The 17,107-nt window shown below is 39.6% G+C and overlaps 1 protein-coding gene, 1 long non-coding RNA gene and 1 pseudogene across 2 annotated transcripts in view; 1 reads left to right on the top strand and 2 right to left on the bottom strand.

The window, feature by feature from the left end:
* The window catches only part of FAN1 (FANCD2 and FANCI associated nuclease 1), a 139,444-nt gene extending 134,943 nt beyond the window's left edge, over positions 1 to 4,501 (bottom strand). The window contains exons 1-2 of the mRNA XM_054451990.2: positions 4,482 to 4,501; positions 2,846 to 3,071 (exon numbers count right to left, since the gene is read on the bottom strand). The gene's annotated coding sequence lies outside the window, so the exon portion shown is untranslated. The remainder of the gene's footprint in view (positions 1 to 2,845; positions 3,072 to 4,481) is intronic.
* Positions 1 to 17,107, bottom strand: part of LOC129014591 (U3 small nucleolar ribonucleoprotein protein MPP10-like) — a 138,614-nt pseudogene that overhangs the window by 95,684 nt on the left and 25,823 nt on the right.
* On the top strand, positions 5,421 to 8,861 carry LOC129014525 (uncharacterized). The gene is made up of 2 exons (XR_008494239.2): positions 5,421 to 5,468; positions 7,748 to 8,861. It is a non-coding gene; the product is annotated as an uncharacterized LOC129014525 (long non-coding RNA).

The raw sequence follows: 17,107 nt of genomic DNA, 5'->3' as shown, positions 1-17,107 counted from the left end.
TGATGGAATACTGAACATACTAGGTAATATGTAACAACTTGGATGAATCGCCAGAGGATTAGGCTGAGTGGAAAAAGCCAAACTCAAAAGTTATACCATAATGTGACATGAAAAGAGCTATATGTTAAGAAGATACTGAATAATTTGAACCAGAAAGGAGAAGACGAGAGTCAAGCCTTATCTTCATCTATCCCAGAAAAGACAGCACAGGAAGGCGAAGCTACTCACCCCAGTTCTTACAGCCAGTAACTAACACAGCCAGAAAGTCACATTCCAGTTATTCATAAAAGCAGATGCTGCTGGAGCCTAAATGTCCCCTCCTGAGAGATAAGGGAAGAAAAAACAAAATATTTGTATGACAAGATGAGGTTCACTTTAAAAAAAAAAAATTGTATTTATTTCTACATGCTAGCAAGGAGCAATGTGAATATTCCCATACAGTAGAAGAAATGACATTTTTAAGAGACCATTTAATAACCTGAAATTCTTAGAGATAATCTAACAGAAGATATGCAAGACCTATACAACACTGGGACTGGAAAACATTGCTGAGAGAAACCAAACACCTAACAAATAAAGAGAAACACTATGTTCATGGGTTTAAAAGACTGAATACTGTGAATCCATCCTTTCCACATTGACTTACAGAATTAATGCAATCCACATCAAAATCCCAAGCAAGCGGTTTTATAAAAACTGACAAGCTCATTTTAAGTCATATGGAAATGCAAAGTGCCTGCAACAACCAAAATATATTTGAAAAAGAACAAAGCTAAAAAACTGTTGCAACCTGAGTTCAGGCCTTTTATAAAGCTGTAGTAATCAAGACAATGTGGCATTGCCACCAAAATACACAAATAAATCAATGAAACAGTACTGGGAGTCCAGAAATAGATCCGTACATCCATAGACAACTGATTTCTGACAAAGGCAAAAGGCAATTCATTAGGAAAAGCATAGTTTTTCAACAAATACAACTGAAACAACTGGACAATCATGTCCAAAAAAGCCTTTCAATCTGAACCTCTCACCATATATAAAATTTAATCAACTGGTCATAGATATACATGTCTAAAACTATAAAACTTCTATAACAGAACACAGAAAGAGAATCTTTATAATCTTGAGGCAAAGGTTTTGTAGACACAACATCAAAAGTACGCTCTACAAAAGAATAAAATGAATAAACTAGGCATCATCAAAATTAAAAACTTCTTAAAGATTCACCTGTGAAGAGAATAAAATGACAAGCCACATTGACAGAAAATATTAGCAAATTCTATATTATGCAAAGGACTTGTAACCCAGAATATACACGGAACTCTCAAACTCAGTAAGAAAACAATCAACCTATTTAAATATGGGAAAAGACCTGAACAGACATTCACCAAAAAAGGTATCTGATTTGTAAATAAGCAAGATGCTTGACATCATTAGTTATTAGGGAAATGCAGATTAAAACCACAATGAGATACCACTATACATCTGTCAGTATAACTAAAATTAAAGACTGACTGTATCAAGGGTTGACAAAAATGTGGAGGATCTGGACCTCTGGAACATCCACTTCGCAAAACAGTATGTAGCGATCTTAAGAAGCTAGACATACACCTACCATATGATCCAAACACTCCTCTCTTAGAAGTTTACCCAAGAGAATTTCAAGTGGATGTCCATACACAAACTTGTACGGAAATGTCCATTAGCAATTTCACTTGTATAGTCAAAAACTGGGAACAGCCCAAACATTCATCAACAGAAAAATGGATAAACAAATTGCATTTGTTTATCTTAAGATACTATTCAACAATTTAAAAGAATAAACTATTGATACATGCAACATAAGTGAATCTCAAAATTATTATGCTGAGTGGAAAAGTAAGATTTTTTAAGAGTATATGCTGTATGATTCCATTTATAGTAAGCTGTAAAACATGCAAACTGGCCTGCCACAGTGGCTCCTGCCTATCTATAATCCCAGCACTTTGGGAGGCCAAGGTGGGAGGATCACTTGAGCTCAGGAGTTCAAGACCAACCTGAGCAATATGGCAAAACCATGTCTCCACCAAACAAACAAAAATTAGCCAGGCATGGTGACATGTGCCTGTAGTCCCAGCTATTTTGGAGGTTAAGGTGGGAGGATCACTTGAGACCAGGAGGTGGAAGCTGCAGTGAGCCAAGATCATGCCACTGCACTCCAGCCTGGGCAACAGAGTGAGACCCTGTCTACAAAAAAAAGAAAACAAACAAACAAAACACCCAACCAAACAACAACAACAACAAAAAGAAAACATGCAAACTGATCTCTAGTTGACAGAAATTAAATTGCTGCATACGGCAGGAAGGAGGAGAGAAGTTAAAAGCAAAAGGGAGGGGTACAAAGGGCCAGAGAGAAATGCTGGAGTAGTGTATGAGTTCATTATCTTTGATTGTGGTGATGTTTTCATGGATCATACATATTTCAAAGTTGATCAAAATGTATACTTTAAATAGGTGCAGTTTATTATATGTCAATTATAACTGAATAAAGCTGTTAAAAAATACAAAAGAGCCCAGTACAGTGCCTGTAGCTCTCAGGCAGTTATTAGGAGTCCTGTTCACACAGAAGTACAGCGCTGTGAATTTACCTGATCATAAATACAAGAATCAGCAACATACTTTCTTCTAAAACTTTCATTCCAGCATGTATAAATCGCATGAGAGCACACCATAATTCTTCTGTGTCTTTAGATTCATAATGTAGTTAACACAGCACTACAACCTCTAATGTGTTGGCACAGTTAAATAAATATAAGGTTGCTGTAACCTACAGAAAAATCTCAGAGAAGATACAAATCTGTGTTACCTAAATAGGAAGCAACTAAAGGGTCTCTTGAAGTCTAGAAGAGGACGGGCTCATGGACAAAGGGCGTGGCCACATCCACAGTTGTCCATGCCACACTGTGGGGAGACCCGCAAGCCACACACATGATCTTCTGGTCTTCTAAACCTTACACGAGTGTGGGCTTCCTGTTAACCGTGGTCGTGCCATTGCCCTGCTGGCCGTGGTCACTGTCACCCCAAGCATACACCTGTTTATGAGGGAAAAATGCTTATAATTTTTCAACATTTCCCGACATTTTCTTTAATGTAATTTTTACTTCAAAATGCTTAACGTGTATGCCACGGTAGTTGAAAGAATTGAGTTCTTAAAAGTAAAAACAAACCATTTCACAATCTTACAAAATGGCATCAGTGTACTACAATTCTGAATAACCATAAAAAGAGTATTTTCTTAATATTAATCCAATTAATTGTGTTTTGTTACAAGACACGCAGAAGGTCCTCTCTTCAACTAACTGCAATAATTTTTTCCCTTTTACTTTGCAAAGAAAAATGACCAAAAACAATATGCTCATTTTTCAAGTAAGTTGCTCCTTGGCCTTATAGAATTATAAAGTATAATTCATTTTGACTAAAAAACAGTAATGGTAATTTTGTTTTCATAAATAAAATTTTCTAAAAAATATTATTATTATACTTTAAGTTTTAGAGTACATGTGCACAACGTGCAGGTTAGTTACATATGTATACATGTGCCATGCTGGTGTGCTACACCCATTAACTCGTCATTTAGCATTAGGTATATCTCCTAATGCTATCCCTCTCCCTTCCCCCACCCCACAACAGTCCCCAGAGTGTGATGTTCCCCTTCCTGTGTCCATGTGTTCTCATTGTTCAATTCCCACCTATGAGTGAGCTGAATATCCACAGGCCGGTCATAGCATACGCTTCTCCAAGCAGAAGAGAGTGTAACACTTGTCAGGCACTAGCTCTGTCTCTAAAATGAGGCATGGATCCCTCCTCACCAGTTAGCAATTCTCTAAAGCAAAGTCTTGCTAATACCTTGCAGTAGGAGCATCTTCAAGAATAACAATCTTTTGGCCAGGGGCAGTGGCTCACGCCTGTAATCCCAGCATTTTGGGAGGCCGAGGCAGGTGGATCACGAGGTCAGGAGATCAAGACCACGGTGAAACCCCGTCTCTACTAAAAATACAAAAAATTAGCTGGGCGTGGTGGCGGGCGCCTGTAGTCCCAGCTACTTGGGAGGCTGAGGCAGGAGAATGGCGTGAACCCGGGAGGCGGAGCTTGCAGTGAGCCGAGATCGCGCCACTGCACTCCAGCCTGCCCGATAGAGCGAGACTCTGTCTCAAAAAAAATAATAATAATAATAACAATAACAATCTTTCCAGACACTTTTCACGTGGACTTCAGAGTGGGAATGCCTCTTTTCTGAGGACCCCGCCACCAACCCCTGCTGCTGAGCAGGCAGATACACCAGCGGGCAAAAGGGACGGGTTCCGCCCTCATGGTTCTTCAAGCAGTAAGACTCGGCTGATTTCATCAACAGCTGCGATTTCAACAGGATGAGGGCCGTGTCGTGACCCTCAAGTCCCCCAAGTCAGGATGGCACGTCACCCCCAGGCCACCTGCAGCCTTACCTGCCCCGAGTCCGTGACCGCCAGGCACTGCCAGCCCGACGAGCACATGCACGATCTTCTTCCCCCTCAGCTCTTCCACCATCTGCGGCTTCCGCACGTGCACGTCAGAGCCCTGGCCCAACCTGAAGTAATCCCCCTTTCCCCTGAGAGAAGGCCCATGGTGGAGTGTTACAATACGGTTATGGTCTGACAATGCTATACAAGAAGACACTCACTGTCTCACATCTTTCACAGCCAGCTCAATGACATCACACACAGCACCCAAGGTCTTCGAACTTGTATTCAAAATCATACACCATTAATTCAAATTAACTTATTAAGTCAGCTGGGAAAAACCTTAATACCTTAATACATATTTTACAACATTTAAGTTACTGTTGTAGGTTTTCATATAGACTGAAAATAAGACACACTACCGCAAATACCTATCCAAAGTCCTATCTGGTATACATCTTTCTCAAAGTGCCAATGTTGGCCAGTCACGGTGGTTCACGCCTGTAATCCCAGCACTTTGGGAGGCCAAGGCAGGTGGATCACGAGGTCAGGAGATCGAGACCATCCTGGCTAACATGGTGAAACTCCATCTCTACTAAAAACACAAAAAAATTAGCCAGGCATGGTGGCAGACGCCTGTAGTCCCAGCTACTCGGGAGGCTGAGGCAGGACAATGGCATGAACCCGGGAGGTGGAGCTTGCAGTGAGCTGAGATTGTTCCACTGCATTCCAGCCTGGGCGATAGAGCGAGACTCCATCTCAAATAAATAAATAAATAGTGCCAATATTATGACCAGAGGCAGCAAGGCCTGACACACCATCCAAGGCCAGTCTGGGCATCTGCTCTTTTGCACATTAATATAATAAGCTTTTACAAGAAATACATGTTAACTTTTTCAGGATCAAAGGATTCAGAAGGCTATTTTGCTCTCATTTTATCCTTAGGCTTCAGCAGAAGAAACCCTTCTTATAAATCTCGCCCAAACAGGAAAGGTAAGTGGCCTAAAATTTTTCTAGTATTTTCAAAATGACCCAGTTACAATACGAAATTTCTTCTTGTACTATTGTCACTAATCCCAACTCAATATCCTTTAAAGGACAAAGATGCATGCATAAGTAAAAATATGACAGGTCACAATCACACCAGGGTGGTCCTGGGGCAAGGCCCAAGCTCCCTGCACACGCCTGCACAAGCACGACAGTGTGACGGGGGGACATTTATGTACCATGTCCACACCACTCCAGACTTGGTGAGCGCCAGTAGGAACTGAGCTCCACACTCAATCTGGCATACCCCCTGTCCATTTAGTCTCTCAATGTTCTGGGGAATGTTACAGCCTTCACTTCCGCCCCAGCCCGATTTTCCAAAGTCACCATCACCCCAGGAAGATACAAAACCTAGATTTAAAAATAGGGAAGGGAAGGGAAGGAAGAAAGGAAAGAGAAAGAAAGCCCAACCTTCTTCCAAAATGTCATGAGAATCTTGAGCACATATGGTCCTTGGCATGACCACATGACCTGCAGAGCCCATTATAGAACTCATTTTTATATGTTCCTTAATGTAAGAGTTAATATAATATGTCATTTTTGTTAATATTGTCTTTTTGTCATTTTACTTTTTAAAAGATTTTATTCAAATATACATACAGGGAAGTGCATCTATCATAAGTGTGCAAATTGATGAATTCTAAAATCTTTATTGTACCTGTTTAGCACCTAGATTGACACTGAACATAACTAACAACCAGAAATCTCCTTGTACTCCCTTCCTGTAACTACCCCTGCTCCCAACCAAATCACTCTCTTCTAACAGCATAACTTTGTGTGACTAGCTTTTTTAATGTAAAAGAATGAAATCTACGGCATGTATTCATTTACATCTGGCTTCTGCCACCCAACATTGTTTTTGTGGGATTCATTTGTACAGTTGCATATTAGTTTGCAGATCCCTCACTCTCGTTTCTATATGGTATTATATTGCATAAATGTACCACACTTTATCCAACCTACTGTTAAATATTTGTGCATTTTCTACTTGGGGGCGATTTCAAATAGTGCTGCTATGAACATTCTTGTAAATGTGTTTTGGTAAACATATGCAACACATATATGCGTTGTTGTTGGTTCCCAGGAGTGGCATTCCTGGGTCATAAACAATGCATGTGTTCAGGTTTAGTATAGTATAATACCAAACAGGTTTCCAAAGTGTTTGTGCCACTTTACATACCCGCCATTATTGAAAAAGAGTTCTGTTTGTCCACATTGTCACCAGTGCTTGATATTTTCTGTTTTTTTTCTTTTAAACCATACTAGTGGGTGTGCAGTGATATTGCAATGTGGTTTTAATCTGCATCTTCCTTGTGACAAATTAACATTGATTACTGTAAGCCACTTGGAAATGTGATTTAAATTCATATAAAGATATAGTAGCAAAACGCATACTAGGTTACTTTCATATCCAGAAAGCTTAGATAGAATGATTTCTATGTAAGCTTTTACAGTGTAGTCTGAGTCCATAAATATTGATTACAAAAAACACATCTGTAGGTGAGTTACAGTACCTCACCTATAATTCCAAATTCATGTTGTGTTAGTTCAATATTTTTCAAATACATTTTTGCATGCAATTTTCACCTTCTTTCTGAGTAGTTTCAGATATTTTGTACGGTTCCAGCACAGTCAGTCAGTTAGGTTGCCATTGTTTGGAAGCACACATCCACGTATCTGCACCATGATGACATGACACGCCCATACCCCCTATTTCGCATTTTGTCAGAAGTGCATAGTTATCACTAACTTTGCCAGTAGAAATGCACTCCCAATTTCCCATGGACTTACCTTGATTAATCTCTCAACTGAAGCATAACAGGTTTTGAATTCTGTTAGAATAGTTGTTTTTACTATCTTTTAATTTTATAAAAATTTCAAAGTTACATAATACTTTTATTTAAAAAGTGAAACAAAGCTTTTCCTCTCCCTTACCCATATGATAGCCCAGCAGAGGAGGAAAGCATTGGCCCCAGGCCAAAATCATAAACGCTTTCAATTAACTAATAATAATTGCTGGCATGTTGCCATTAAATATCCTTGTCTTGTTATCTCTGGTTGCTTTATCAAACCCATAGGTCACTAAAGCCCACTTTTGAGACAAAGATTATTTCTCCCCCAAAAGTCAAGGGAAATATAAAAAACAAAATTAGTGATTAAGGATAGAAGTCAATTAATACAATCATTTTGTCTTAATTATTTAAAGTCTAGTTTTTTTCCTCCAGCAAACCTGAAAATACACTATCCTCCAGCTATCAGAATTATATTGAGATCTACTCACATTTATGATGATGTTCAGAGATTCATCATTGGGAAGGAAAATGCACACACTGCGGTGGTCTTGCATGACTCTGTTGTTGTGGAAATTCAATTTGTTCGTTGTGTTTTGGGCTCTCTGGGTGGTCAGGGCTGGGCTCTGGGTCCTTGGCAATCCCTCAGGTTCCCAGCACTCCAAAGCCAAGCTCACTTCCTCATCACATGCCCTGCAGGAGAAGCACCAGGGTGTTCAACTACGTGGGTTTCATAGCTGTGGAAAAGCCAAAGGGGAGATTCCTGAAGAAAGGCGGTGAAGACTGTGAAGAGCGGGTCAGGAAGATGAACACAGGGACAGCATGTCTCCAGCCAGTGCCACCTTGTTTAATACATGGGGAACTCACTGAAATTCATTCTGTATTTTGCCCACAAAGTTTTAAAGCTTTCGTCCACAGTCAGGAATTAAACTTACACCAATGAGAGCCTCACACATCCAAGGATGTACTAAGCACTACAAGCCTCACAGAAACAGAGATCCCATCTTGGAGTTTTCAGTCCCACATGGGAGATAAAGTGTTTTGAACATGAAATGACAAAAACAATAGCAAGAAGAAAATTCTCGTCCTTTTTCATTACTATCAAACTCAAATAAATGTCTTGGCTCTTACATTACATTCATTCTTCAGCCATTGTGGTCTGGCTTCCACTTCCTTCAATTCACCAACGTGGCTTTGCCAAAGGAAGCCCGTGATCTCTAGGCCATCACTTTAATGGATCTCTCTACGACATTTATCCTGGTTGTTAAGCCCTCTTTACAACATTCTTCTCTGTTTTTATAGCTCTATCTCTCCTGCTTCTTTAACCTGATAATGCATACTTGATTTTTCCATTTATTATTTCATAAACCAGTTAAAACACAGATAAAACAAGACTGTGTATATCAAACCATGTTTGTATAGAAAAAATGGATTTTGGATGCCTCTCATATGTAATTAGTTCTATGAAACATATTAATTGTATTTAATTTATCAGGTTTTTGACATAATTTTGTTTGCAAGTAATAAAAATTTTATCTCCAATTTTCAATAATTACACCCATTATTTCTGTTTTATGTCTCATTGCATTGGTGAGATCTTGCAGAATAATTTTAAAACAGTAGAGGGTATTTTCTACTTTTAATGGGTATGTCTAGTATTTCATATATTGTTGCTTGTAGAACACTATTCAACCAAGACATGTCAAGACTAGTTGTCTCTCAAACCATTAGTATTTATATTATTCCTTTCCAGCTACATTTGTAGGATGTAAAAGACCATTTCCAGGAATATGGAACTGTTTTACTAGGTGGAGAGTATATATAACCATACAATTTTCACAGCAACTACATTAATACTGACATAAATCAAAGCATAAATGAAATAGAATCTTGGCCGATTTGCTTAAGGTTAAATGTATAACTCTTAACAGCAAGAGGTGAAAGAATATATTCTTAGATACTTGGCACATTTAGAAAATATTATCTAATATTCTTTTTAAAGAATAGGCCGGGCGCAGTGGCTCACGCCTGTAATCCCAGCACTTTGGGAGGCCGAGGTGGACGGATCACGAGGTCAGGAGATAGAGACTATCCTGGCTAACACGGTGAAACCCTGTCTCCACTAAAAATACAAAAAATTAGCTGGGCGCCATGGTGGGCGCCTGTAGTCCCAGCTACTCGGGAGGTGGAGTCAGGAGAATGGCGTGAACCCGGAAGGCGGCGCTTGCAGTGAGCCGAGATCGCGCCACTGCACTCCGGCCTGGGCAAAAGAGCGAGACTCCGTCTCAAAAAAACAAAGAATAAATAAAACATCATCTACAAGGGAATTATTTGAAATTAAAACAAATGGTAATCATATATATGGTACTTCATTATTAGGAAGGTGGCTAAAAGCCCATTTAGACATATTCTGCTCTTCTTAAAGAATAATAATCGTTTCATGTTAGGTTATAGTCAGCACATCACCTCGTGGAGTCATCGGAGGCCTGTGCTATCATTCTCACTAGGATGGATGGTTAACCCACGTGTTCTAGGACCACAAACTATGCCCCAATCTACTCATCCATCTAGAAAAAAACGCATGCTTTTAGTTCAACAATTCCAAAGCATCAGTTGGAGGACCAGTGTTGGTTCCATCAGAATCACCTGGGTGTTTGTAATAAATACAGAATCCTGAGCAGGTATTCTGGCATTTATACTCATACAGAATCTCCAGGGTCAGGGCCAGGTATTTCTGATGTGTAGCAACAGATGGAAACCATCACTTTAGTTAGCAGAAGGAAGGCACTGAGCAGAGGGTTGAATATAATACACTGGAAAAATATCTTAAAGATAAAGAATTGAGAAAAAGTAATGTATGTGACTATCACATCATCATTATAATAGGAAAAAACAAGGTCCTCAACATTGTCAAAGGTATAAATTCCTAAAACAGGTCAAATTCGTGTTCTCAAAACATTTTCCTGAAAAATGTTACTAGGTGGTATAGGGATAAATAGGTTTGCAAAGTACTGTACCCTATATATATCTTGTCTCAGAAATTCAGAAAGTGTTAAAGACTTTGAGAAGTCCTGCAAGTAACTTCTTATATTTAATGCAGTATATCTCAAACTCACTTGAGCACACAATACTTTTTTCCCCCAAGGCATATCTATTAAGGTCCTATAGAACAATATTCTTAGGCATACCATTTAGAGATACAGTTCTAAAATGATTTTATCAAATATTATATTTCATGGCAAAGTTTTTCCCTATATATTGATCTATTCCAACACTTAGTCTTCCTTTTTGCAATATAAATCTTTTCAAGAGGAAATTATAAACATTGATTAAATGCATCTTAAATTCAAACCCTTAAATAATATTCATCCCAGTATAATTCTTCTTATTTAAATCTGTACTTCAAATTGAGTTAGTCCTATAATTTTTCACTTCTAATTAAACCAATTAAAGCAGGGTATGTCTACTGACCTACTTTCCAGAATTTAAAAAATAAACTAGGAAAAAATATCTTCTGAGCTATGGGATGTTTCCAGAGCTTCATTAAAATAACTTGAAATTTTCATTTGGGTACAATTTTTGTTTATTTTATGGTTCAAATATGCAGCACAAAAGATGACTGGAAGAGGATTATTGAAGCAAATTTAATAAAAGCAGAGTCTATATGAGGCAGTGCTGCTTCATTGCTGATTTTTCTGCTTTGAGGATGGCAAACTAGAAAAGCCCTTAAAGAGAGAGATTAAGTTTTCACTTTACCTAAGACAGCATTAAAGCTGATTAAAAGGTTCCACTGAAATGGCAAAATGGCCATATCTCTAATAAGTGCCAGTATAAAACTTAATCTTAAATTGGGCAGTCCTGGGGAAAAGAATTAGATTAAATTTATACCAATTTGAATTCTAGAAGTCAGTCTCATAGCAGCCATTGGCTACTTATTCTGTGCGCTAAACTAAATCTCAACTCAGTCCCAGGAGGACACATTTCCTACTACAGGGCAACCCTTTTCTGCCCAATGATCTTAGGATTGATTATCTATGAAGGGTAGACCATGTGGTAGTAACATATTTTCCAGGGAACAAAACAAATCAGTTTTAATAGTGATCAAACCCCACCCAGCCTCTTTATTTATTAATACCCAGCTTACAAAAACATATGTTAAGCTGTACAATCCCTCCACTGGAAATTTAAGTGCACATTATTATGACTTCCTTTTTCCTGATAAGTCCCAATGGTTACCAAATTACTCAGTTTCTTTGAAGAATCAGGAAGCCACCACCCATGGGCATTCAATACTGATTGTCATTTTTAACAAATTGTGGGAAATAAGCTTTAAAACTGGGTCACTACCCCTAAAAGTATGTAGTTTAGTTATAATATATGAATACTGATTTGTTAGTTGTGACAAATATACCATAATCATGTAAGATGTTAGCAACAGGGGAAACTGGGTGCCTGGGTGGTACACAGAAACTCTCTATACCACCTTTTCAACTGTTTTCTAAATCTAAAACTATGCTAAAATTTTTTTAAATTTAAAAATTAAAAGTAGGTCACCAGAAATTTCCTACCCACGTAATATAGTCTCATTTTGAATGTAGGCAAAGGAGGATTCTCAATTCTAGGACTGTCTCTCTAAAAAAGTAAAAAGCTGGTAATTTGATAAGATTACTGCAAGAGAAGCATGACTAAGTAGGCATGTAGCAACAGTCAATATGGTACCTTTATCACCTAACAAAAACAAGGCAAAAATTTATCTTGGAAAACTGGATTGCAGAGAACCCTATCTTCTAATTTAATCATCACACATTTATATAGCCCATGTTACACACACAGTATGGTAATATTTATTTGCTGAAAAGCAGAATATAAGAGCATTAGATACTCCCCCTCCACCTATGAGTTCACCATGTAGTTAAGTACACATCACTGCCAAGAAGCTTAAAATGATAGTATTGTCCCTGATTTCTAAGAGCACACATACTCTGACAGGCAACTCTCATGCCAATCTCAGAGGAAGGTAGAATGGATAACAGCGTTAAGTATACAAATACTGTGCTATGAATACTGTAGCTAAGATCATTCTGGAATAAACAGTGTATCATCTTTAATGTATAGTATCCTATCCCAAAAGTGATATCAAAATGTCTTTAGTAAAATGAGTTCTGTTCTTCTTCATTCTTTCATTCAACACCTACTGTCTGCCAAGTGTTGCTGTATGTGCTGAGCACACTAACAGCACTAACAAAAATACCCTGCTCTAATAGAAACAGACAATAAGCATATGATGTAGATGGTGTTATGTACTATGAAGAAAAATAAGCCCAGAGTAGATGAGAGAGTTGATGGAGTTGTGTCTTAATTTGTCTTATTTTACATATTACATGTATTAAAATCGTGCTGACATCCTACGTGGAAAGGTTTACTGAAAATTTGAGAGACAGAGAGAGAATGGCTGATCTGTAGTACATGGGTACTGTCTAAAACAACCTTCACTGATTCTTTCAAACTTTTCCAGAGATAAACTTAGACTCATTTTGAAAGTTGCTTTATTACCAAAAAATTGCCACTCCATGGAAAGTTCAGCACTTGAGGCCAATAGGTGTGACAACAAAAAAGCAACTTCGGCATCACATATATGGTCAGGAAAACCACCAGAAACTAAGAGATTTTTTTTTTTTTTTTTTTTGGTGATGGAGTCTTGCTCCGTCACCCAGGCTGGAGTACAGTGTTGCCATCTGGGCTCATTGCAAACTCTGCCACCCTGGTTCAAGTGATTATCCTGCCTCAGCCTACCAAGTAGCTGGGATTACAGGCATGCACCACCACACCCCAAAATGAGGTTTCACTATATTGGCCAGGCTGGTCTCAAACTCCTGACCTCAGGTGATCCACCCACCTCTGTTGCAGGAAGTCAGGGACCCCGAACGGAGGGACCAGCTGAAGCCATGGCAGAAGAATATGAATTGTGAAGATCTCATGGAGATTTATTAGTTCCCCAAATTAATACTTTTATAATTTCTTATGCCTGTCTTTACTGCAATCTCTGAACATAAATTGTGAAGATTTCATGGACACTTATCACTTCCCCAATCAATACCCTTGTGATTTCCTATGCCTGTCTTTACTTTAATCTCTTAATCCCATCATCTTCATAAGCTGAGGAGGATGTATGTCACCTCAGGACCCTGTGTTGATTGCGTTAACTGCACAAGTTGTTTGTAGAGCATGTGTGTTTGAACAATATGAAATCTGGGCACCTTGAAAAAACAACAGGATAACAGCAGTGTTCAGGAAACAAGAGAGATAACCTTAAACTCTGACTGCCGGTGAGCCGGGCAGAACAGAGCCATATTTCTCTTTTTTCAAAAGCAAATGGGAGAAATATCATTGAGTTCTTTTTCTCAGCAAGGAACAACCCTGAGAAAGAGAATGTGTGCCTGAGGGGAGGCCTCTGAAATGGCTGTTTTGGGGATGGCTGTCTTTTACAGTCATAGCAGAGGGATGAAATAAGCCCCGTCTCCCGTAGCGCTCCCAGGCTTATTAGGATGAGGAAATTCCTGCCTAATAAATTTTGGTCACACTGGTTGTCTGCTCTCAAACCCTGTCTCCTGATAAGATGTTATCAATGACAATGCGTGCCTGAAACTGCATTAGCAATTTTAATTTTGCCCCGGTCCTGTGGTCCTGTGATCTCGCCCTGCCTCCATTTGCCTTGTGATATTCTATTACCTTGTGAAGCACGTGAGCTCTGTGACCCACACCCTATTCGTACACTCCCTCCCCTTTTCAAAATCACTAATAGAAACTTGCTGGTTTTACGGCTCGGGGGGCATCACAGAACCTGCCCACATGTGATGTCTCCCTTGGACACCCAGCTTTACAATTTCTCTTTTGTACTCTTTCCCTTTATTTCTCAGACCGGCCAACACTTAGGGAAAATAGAAAAGAACCTACATGAAATATCGGGGGTGAATTTTGCCCGATACACCTCAGCCTCCCAAAGTGCTAGGATTACAGGCATGAGCCAATGCACGCGGCCGATAAATCCTTTTTTTTTAAACATCGAAACAACATAAATATGGAAATGAACTACTCACATATGTTATTATATTGCCCATATCCTTCTGCAGCTTGCCTTTTTCACCCAAAGTTTTCTTCATGAGATTTACCCATGTTAATTCTTTTCAATCTAGTATGTTCATGTTTAATTGCTGTATAATATTCCACCACATGGATATGAGTTTAATTATCCAATCTCTTGTTGGTTAACTTACATTCTGCATCACCTTATGTTACTGCAAACACTACCGTGATAAACAGTTTTTCCAAATTTCTTTGTACACATGTACTTTTTTGCTCAGGTATGTGCGTCTTCAACTTCATCACAGATTATAAAATTGCACTCCACTTTACCTAGCTGAGTTTCCACTGGCCCATATCTCTGCCAGCAATTCTGTCAGACTTACATTTTCGCCACTCTGAAGATGACAGAATAGTCATTTTAACTTTCAATTTATCCATTAGTTTCTAGTTCAAGTATCTTTTCCCATGTTTACTGACCATTCCAATTTCTTCCTCTGTAAAGTAACTTTTCACATCCTATGCCCATTTTGTCTTAAGTTTTCCTTTTCATTATTAGGCTATTTTTCAAATCCTGGATACTAATCATTACAAAAAGTTTCCCTACAACAAGATCACAAAGACAGGTTAATTTTCTTTGAAATTTTTTCTAGTTTTCCTTTTCATATTTTAGTCTTAAAATGTCAGAAAAAAAGACATAACACTCAAATGTCAAAAAAAACCTAACTGAATAAAAAAGTGGTACATCCACACTACAAAGTACTAATTTAAAAAAAGATGAAGAACATTTCTATAAACAGATGTGAAGTGATCTCTGAGAGAAGTTTAAAAAGGTGCAAAATGGGCCTGATGCAGTGGCTCACACCTGTAATTCCCAGCACTTTGAAAACACTCTAGGAGGCTGAGGCAGGTGGATCACCTGAGCCCAAGAGCTCGATATCAGCCTGGGCAGCATGGCAAAACACAGTCACTACCAAAAATACAAAAAAAATAGCCAGGTGTGGTAGCACACACCTGTGGTTCCAGCTACCCTGGAGGCTGAGGTGGGAAGACAGCTTGAGTCTAGGAGGCAGAGGTTTCAGTGAGCCAAGATCACACCACTGTACTCCAGCCTCAGTGACAGAGTGAGACCCCACCCCAGGTCAAAAAACAAATAAAGTGCACAATGGTGTATGCTATCTTTTATCTAAGGGAGGGAGAAAATATTCCTGTCTCAGCCTCCTGAGTGGCTGGGATTGCAGGTGTGAGCCACCATGCCCAGCTAATTTTGTATTTTTTGTTTTGTTTTCTTTTGGTGGAGATGGGGCTTCTCCATGTTCGTGGGGCTGGTCTCAAACTCCCGACCTCAGGTTATCTGCCTGCCTTGGCCTCTCAGGATGCTGGGATGGGAACAGGAATTAAAAGAAATTTAAAAATGTGTAAACAAAAACTCAGTTGTATGTAAAAAAACCCAATTCCCCCTGAGAAAGAGAAGAGCTGGAGTCCTTCAAAAAAAACCACTACCTGTTTTTCTATGGTTAGTGAGCCTTATCTCTCCTCCCTTCCCAGGCATTACAAAAACCCTAATTCCCTAACTGTGCAACTGCAAGGTCACTAAACAAACTCAAGTTACAAAACATATTTTTCCTAAAAAAGGAAAAAATAATATAATGCATGATTCAATTAAACAATTATATTTGTTTCTCACTTCTATAATGTGCTTCACCCTGCACAGATCTACCCCCACCCCATAAAATGCTTAAAAGGTAAGTCTTTGTTCAGAACTCAGTGCTTTAAATGTGAATCCGACTGGGCCAATGCACGTAAATAATTAATTAATAACCTCCTAAACCCCATCAGTCTCTCTAATTCCTTAAACATCCCGCTACAGGATTGTAAGCCTGAGCCACCAGGGTCCTGGGATTGCAGGTGTGAGCCACTGCACCCAGCCCAATTTATTAATCAGAAAAGAACAGATCGGCCTGATGTGGTGGCTCATGCTTGTGATCGCAAGAATTTGGACAGCAGAGCGTGTTGGATCCCTTGAGCCTAGGGGTTCCAGACCAGCCTGGGCAACATGGTGAAACCAGGTCACTTTTTTTTTTGTTTTTTTTTGAGGCGGAGTTCCGCTCTTGTTGCCCAGGCTGGAGTGCAGTGGCGTGGACTCAGCTCGCCGGGCCTCCGCCTCCCGGGTTTGGGTGGTTCTCCTGCCACAGCCTCCCTAGTGACTGGGATTGCAGGCGTGAGCCGTCATGCTCCGCTTTTTTTTTTTTTTTTTTTTTGGTGGAGATGGGGTTTCTCCATGTTGGTCAGGCTGGTCTCAAACTCCTGACCTCAGGTTATCTGCCCGCCTCGGCCTCCAGGGGTGCTGGGATTTCAGGGGTGAGCCACCGCGCAAGGCCCAATTTATTAATCATAAAGGAACTTATCAGCCTGGCGTGGTGGCTCAGGATTCTGATCCCAGGACTTTGTATGGCTGAGCGCGGGGGATCGCTTGAGCCTAGGAGTTCCAGACTGGCCTGGGCAACATGATGAAACTTGGTCTCTCTTTTTTTTTTTAGGCAGAATTCCGCTCTTGTTGCCTGGCTGGAGTGCAGTGGCGTGGTCTCGGCTGCCAGTGGCCTCCGCCTCCGGGTTTGGTTGGTTCTCCTGCCTCAGCTTCCTAAGTGGCTGGGATTGCAGGTGTGAGCCACTATGCCCGGCTTTTTTTTTTTTTTTTTTTTTTTTTTTGGTAGA

Source organism: Pongo pygmaeus, chromosome 16 (assembly GCF_028885625.2).
Source record: "Pongo pygmaeus isolate AG05252 chromosome 16, NHGRI_mPonPyg2-v2.0_pri, whole genome shotgun sequence".
NCBI lineage: Eukaryota > Metazoa > Chordata > Mammalia > Primates > Hominidae > Pongo > Pongo pygmaeus.
Note: the sequence above shows the minus strand (reverse complement) of the source record. Positions and strands in the feature narration are given on the sequence as shown.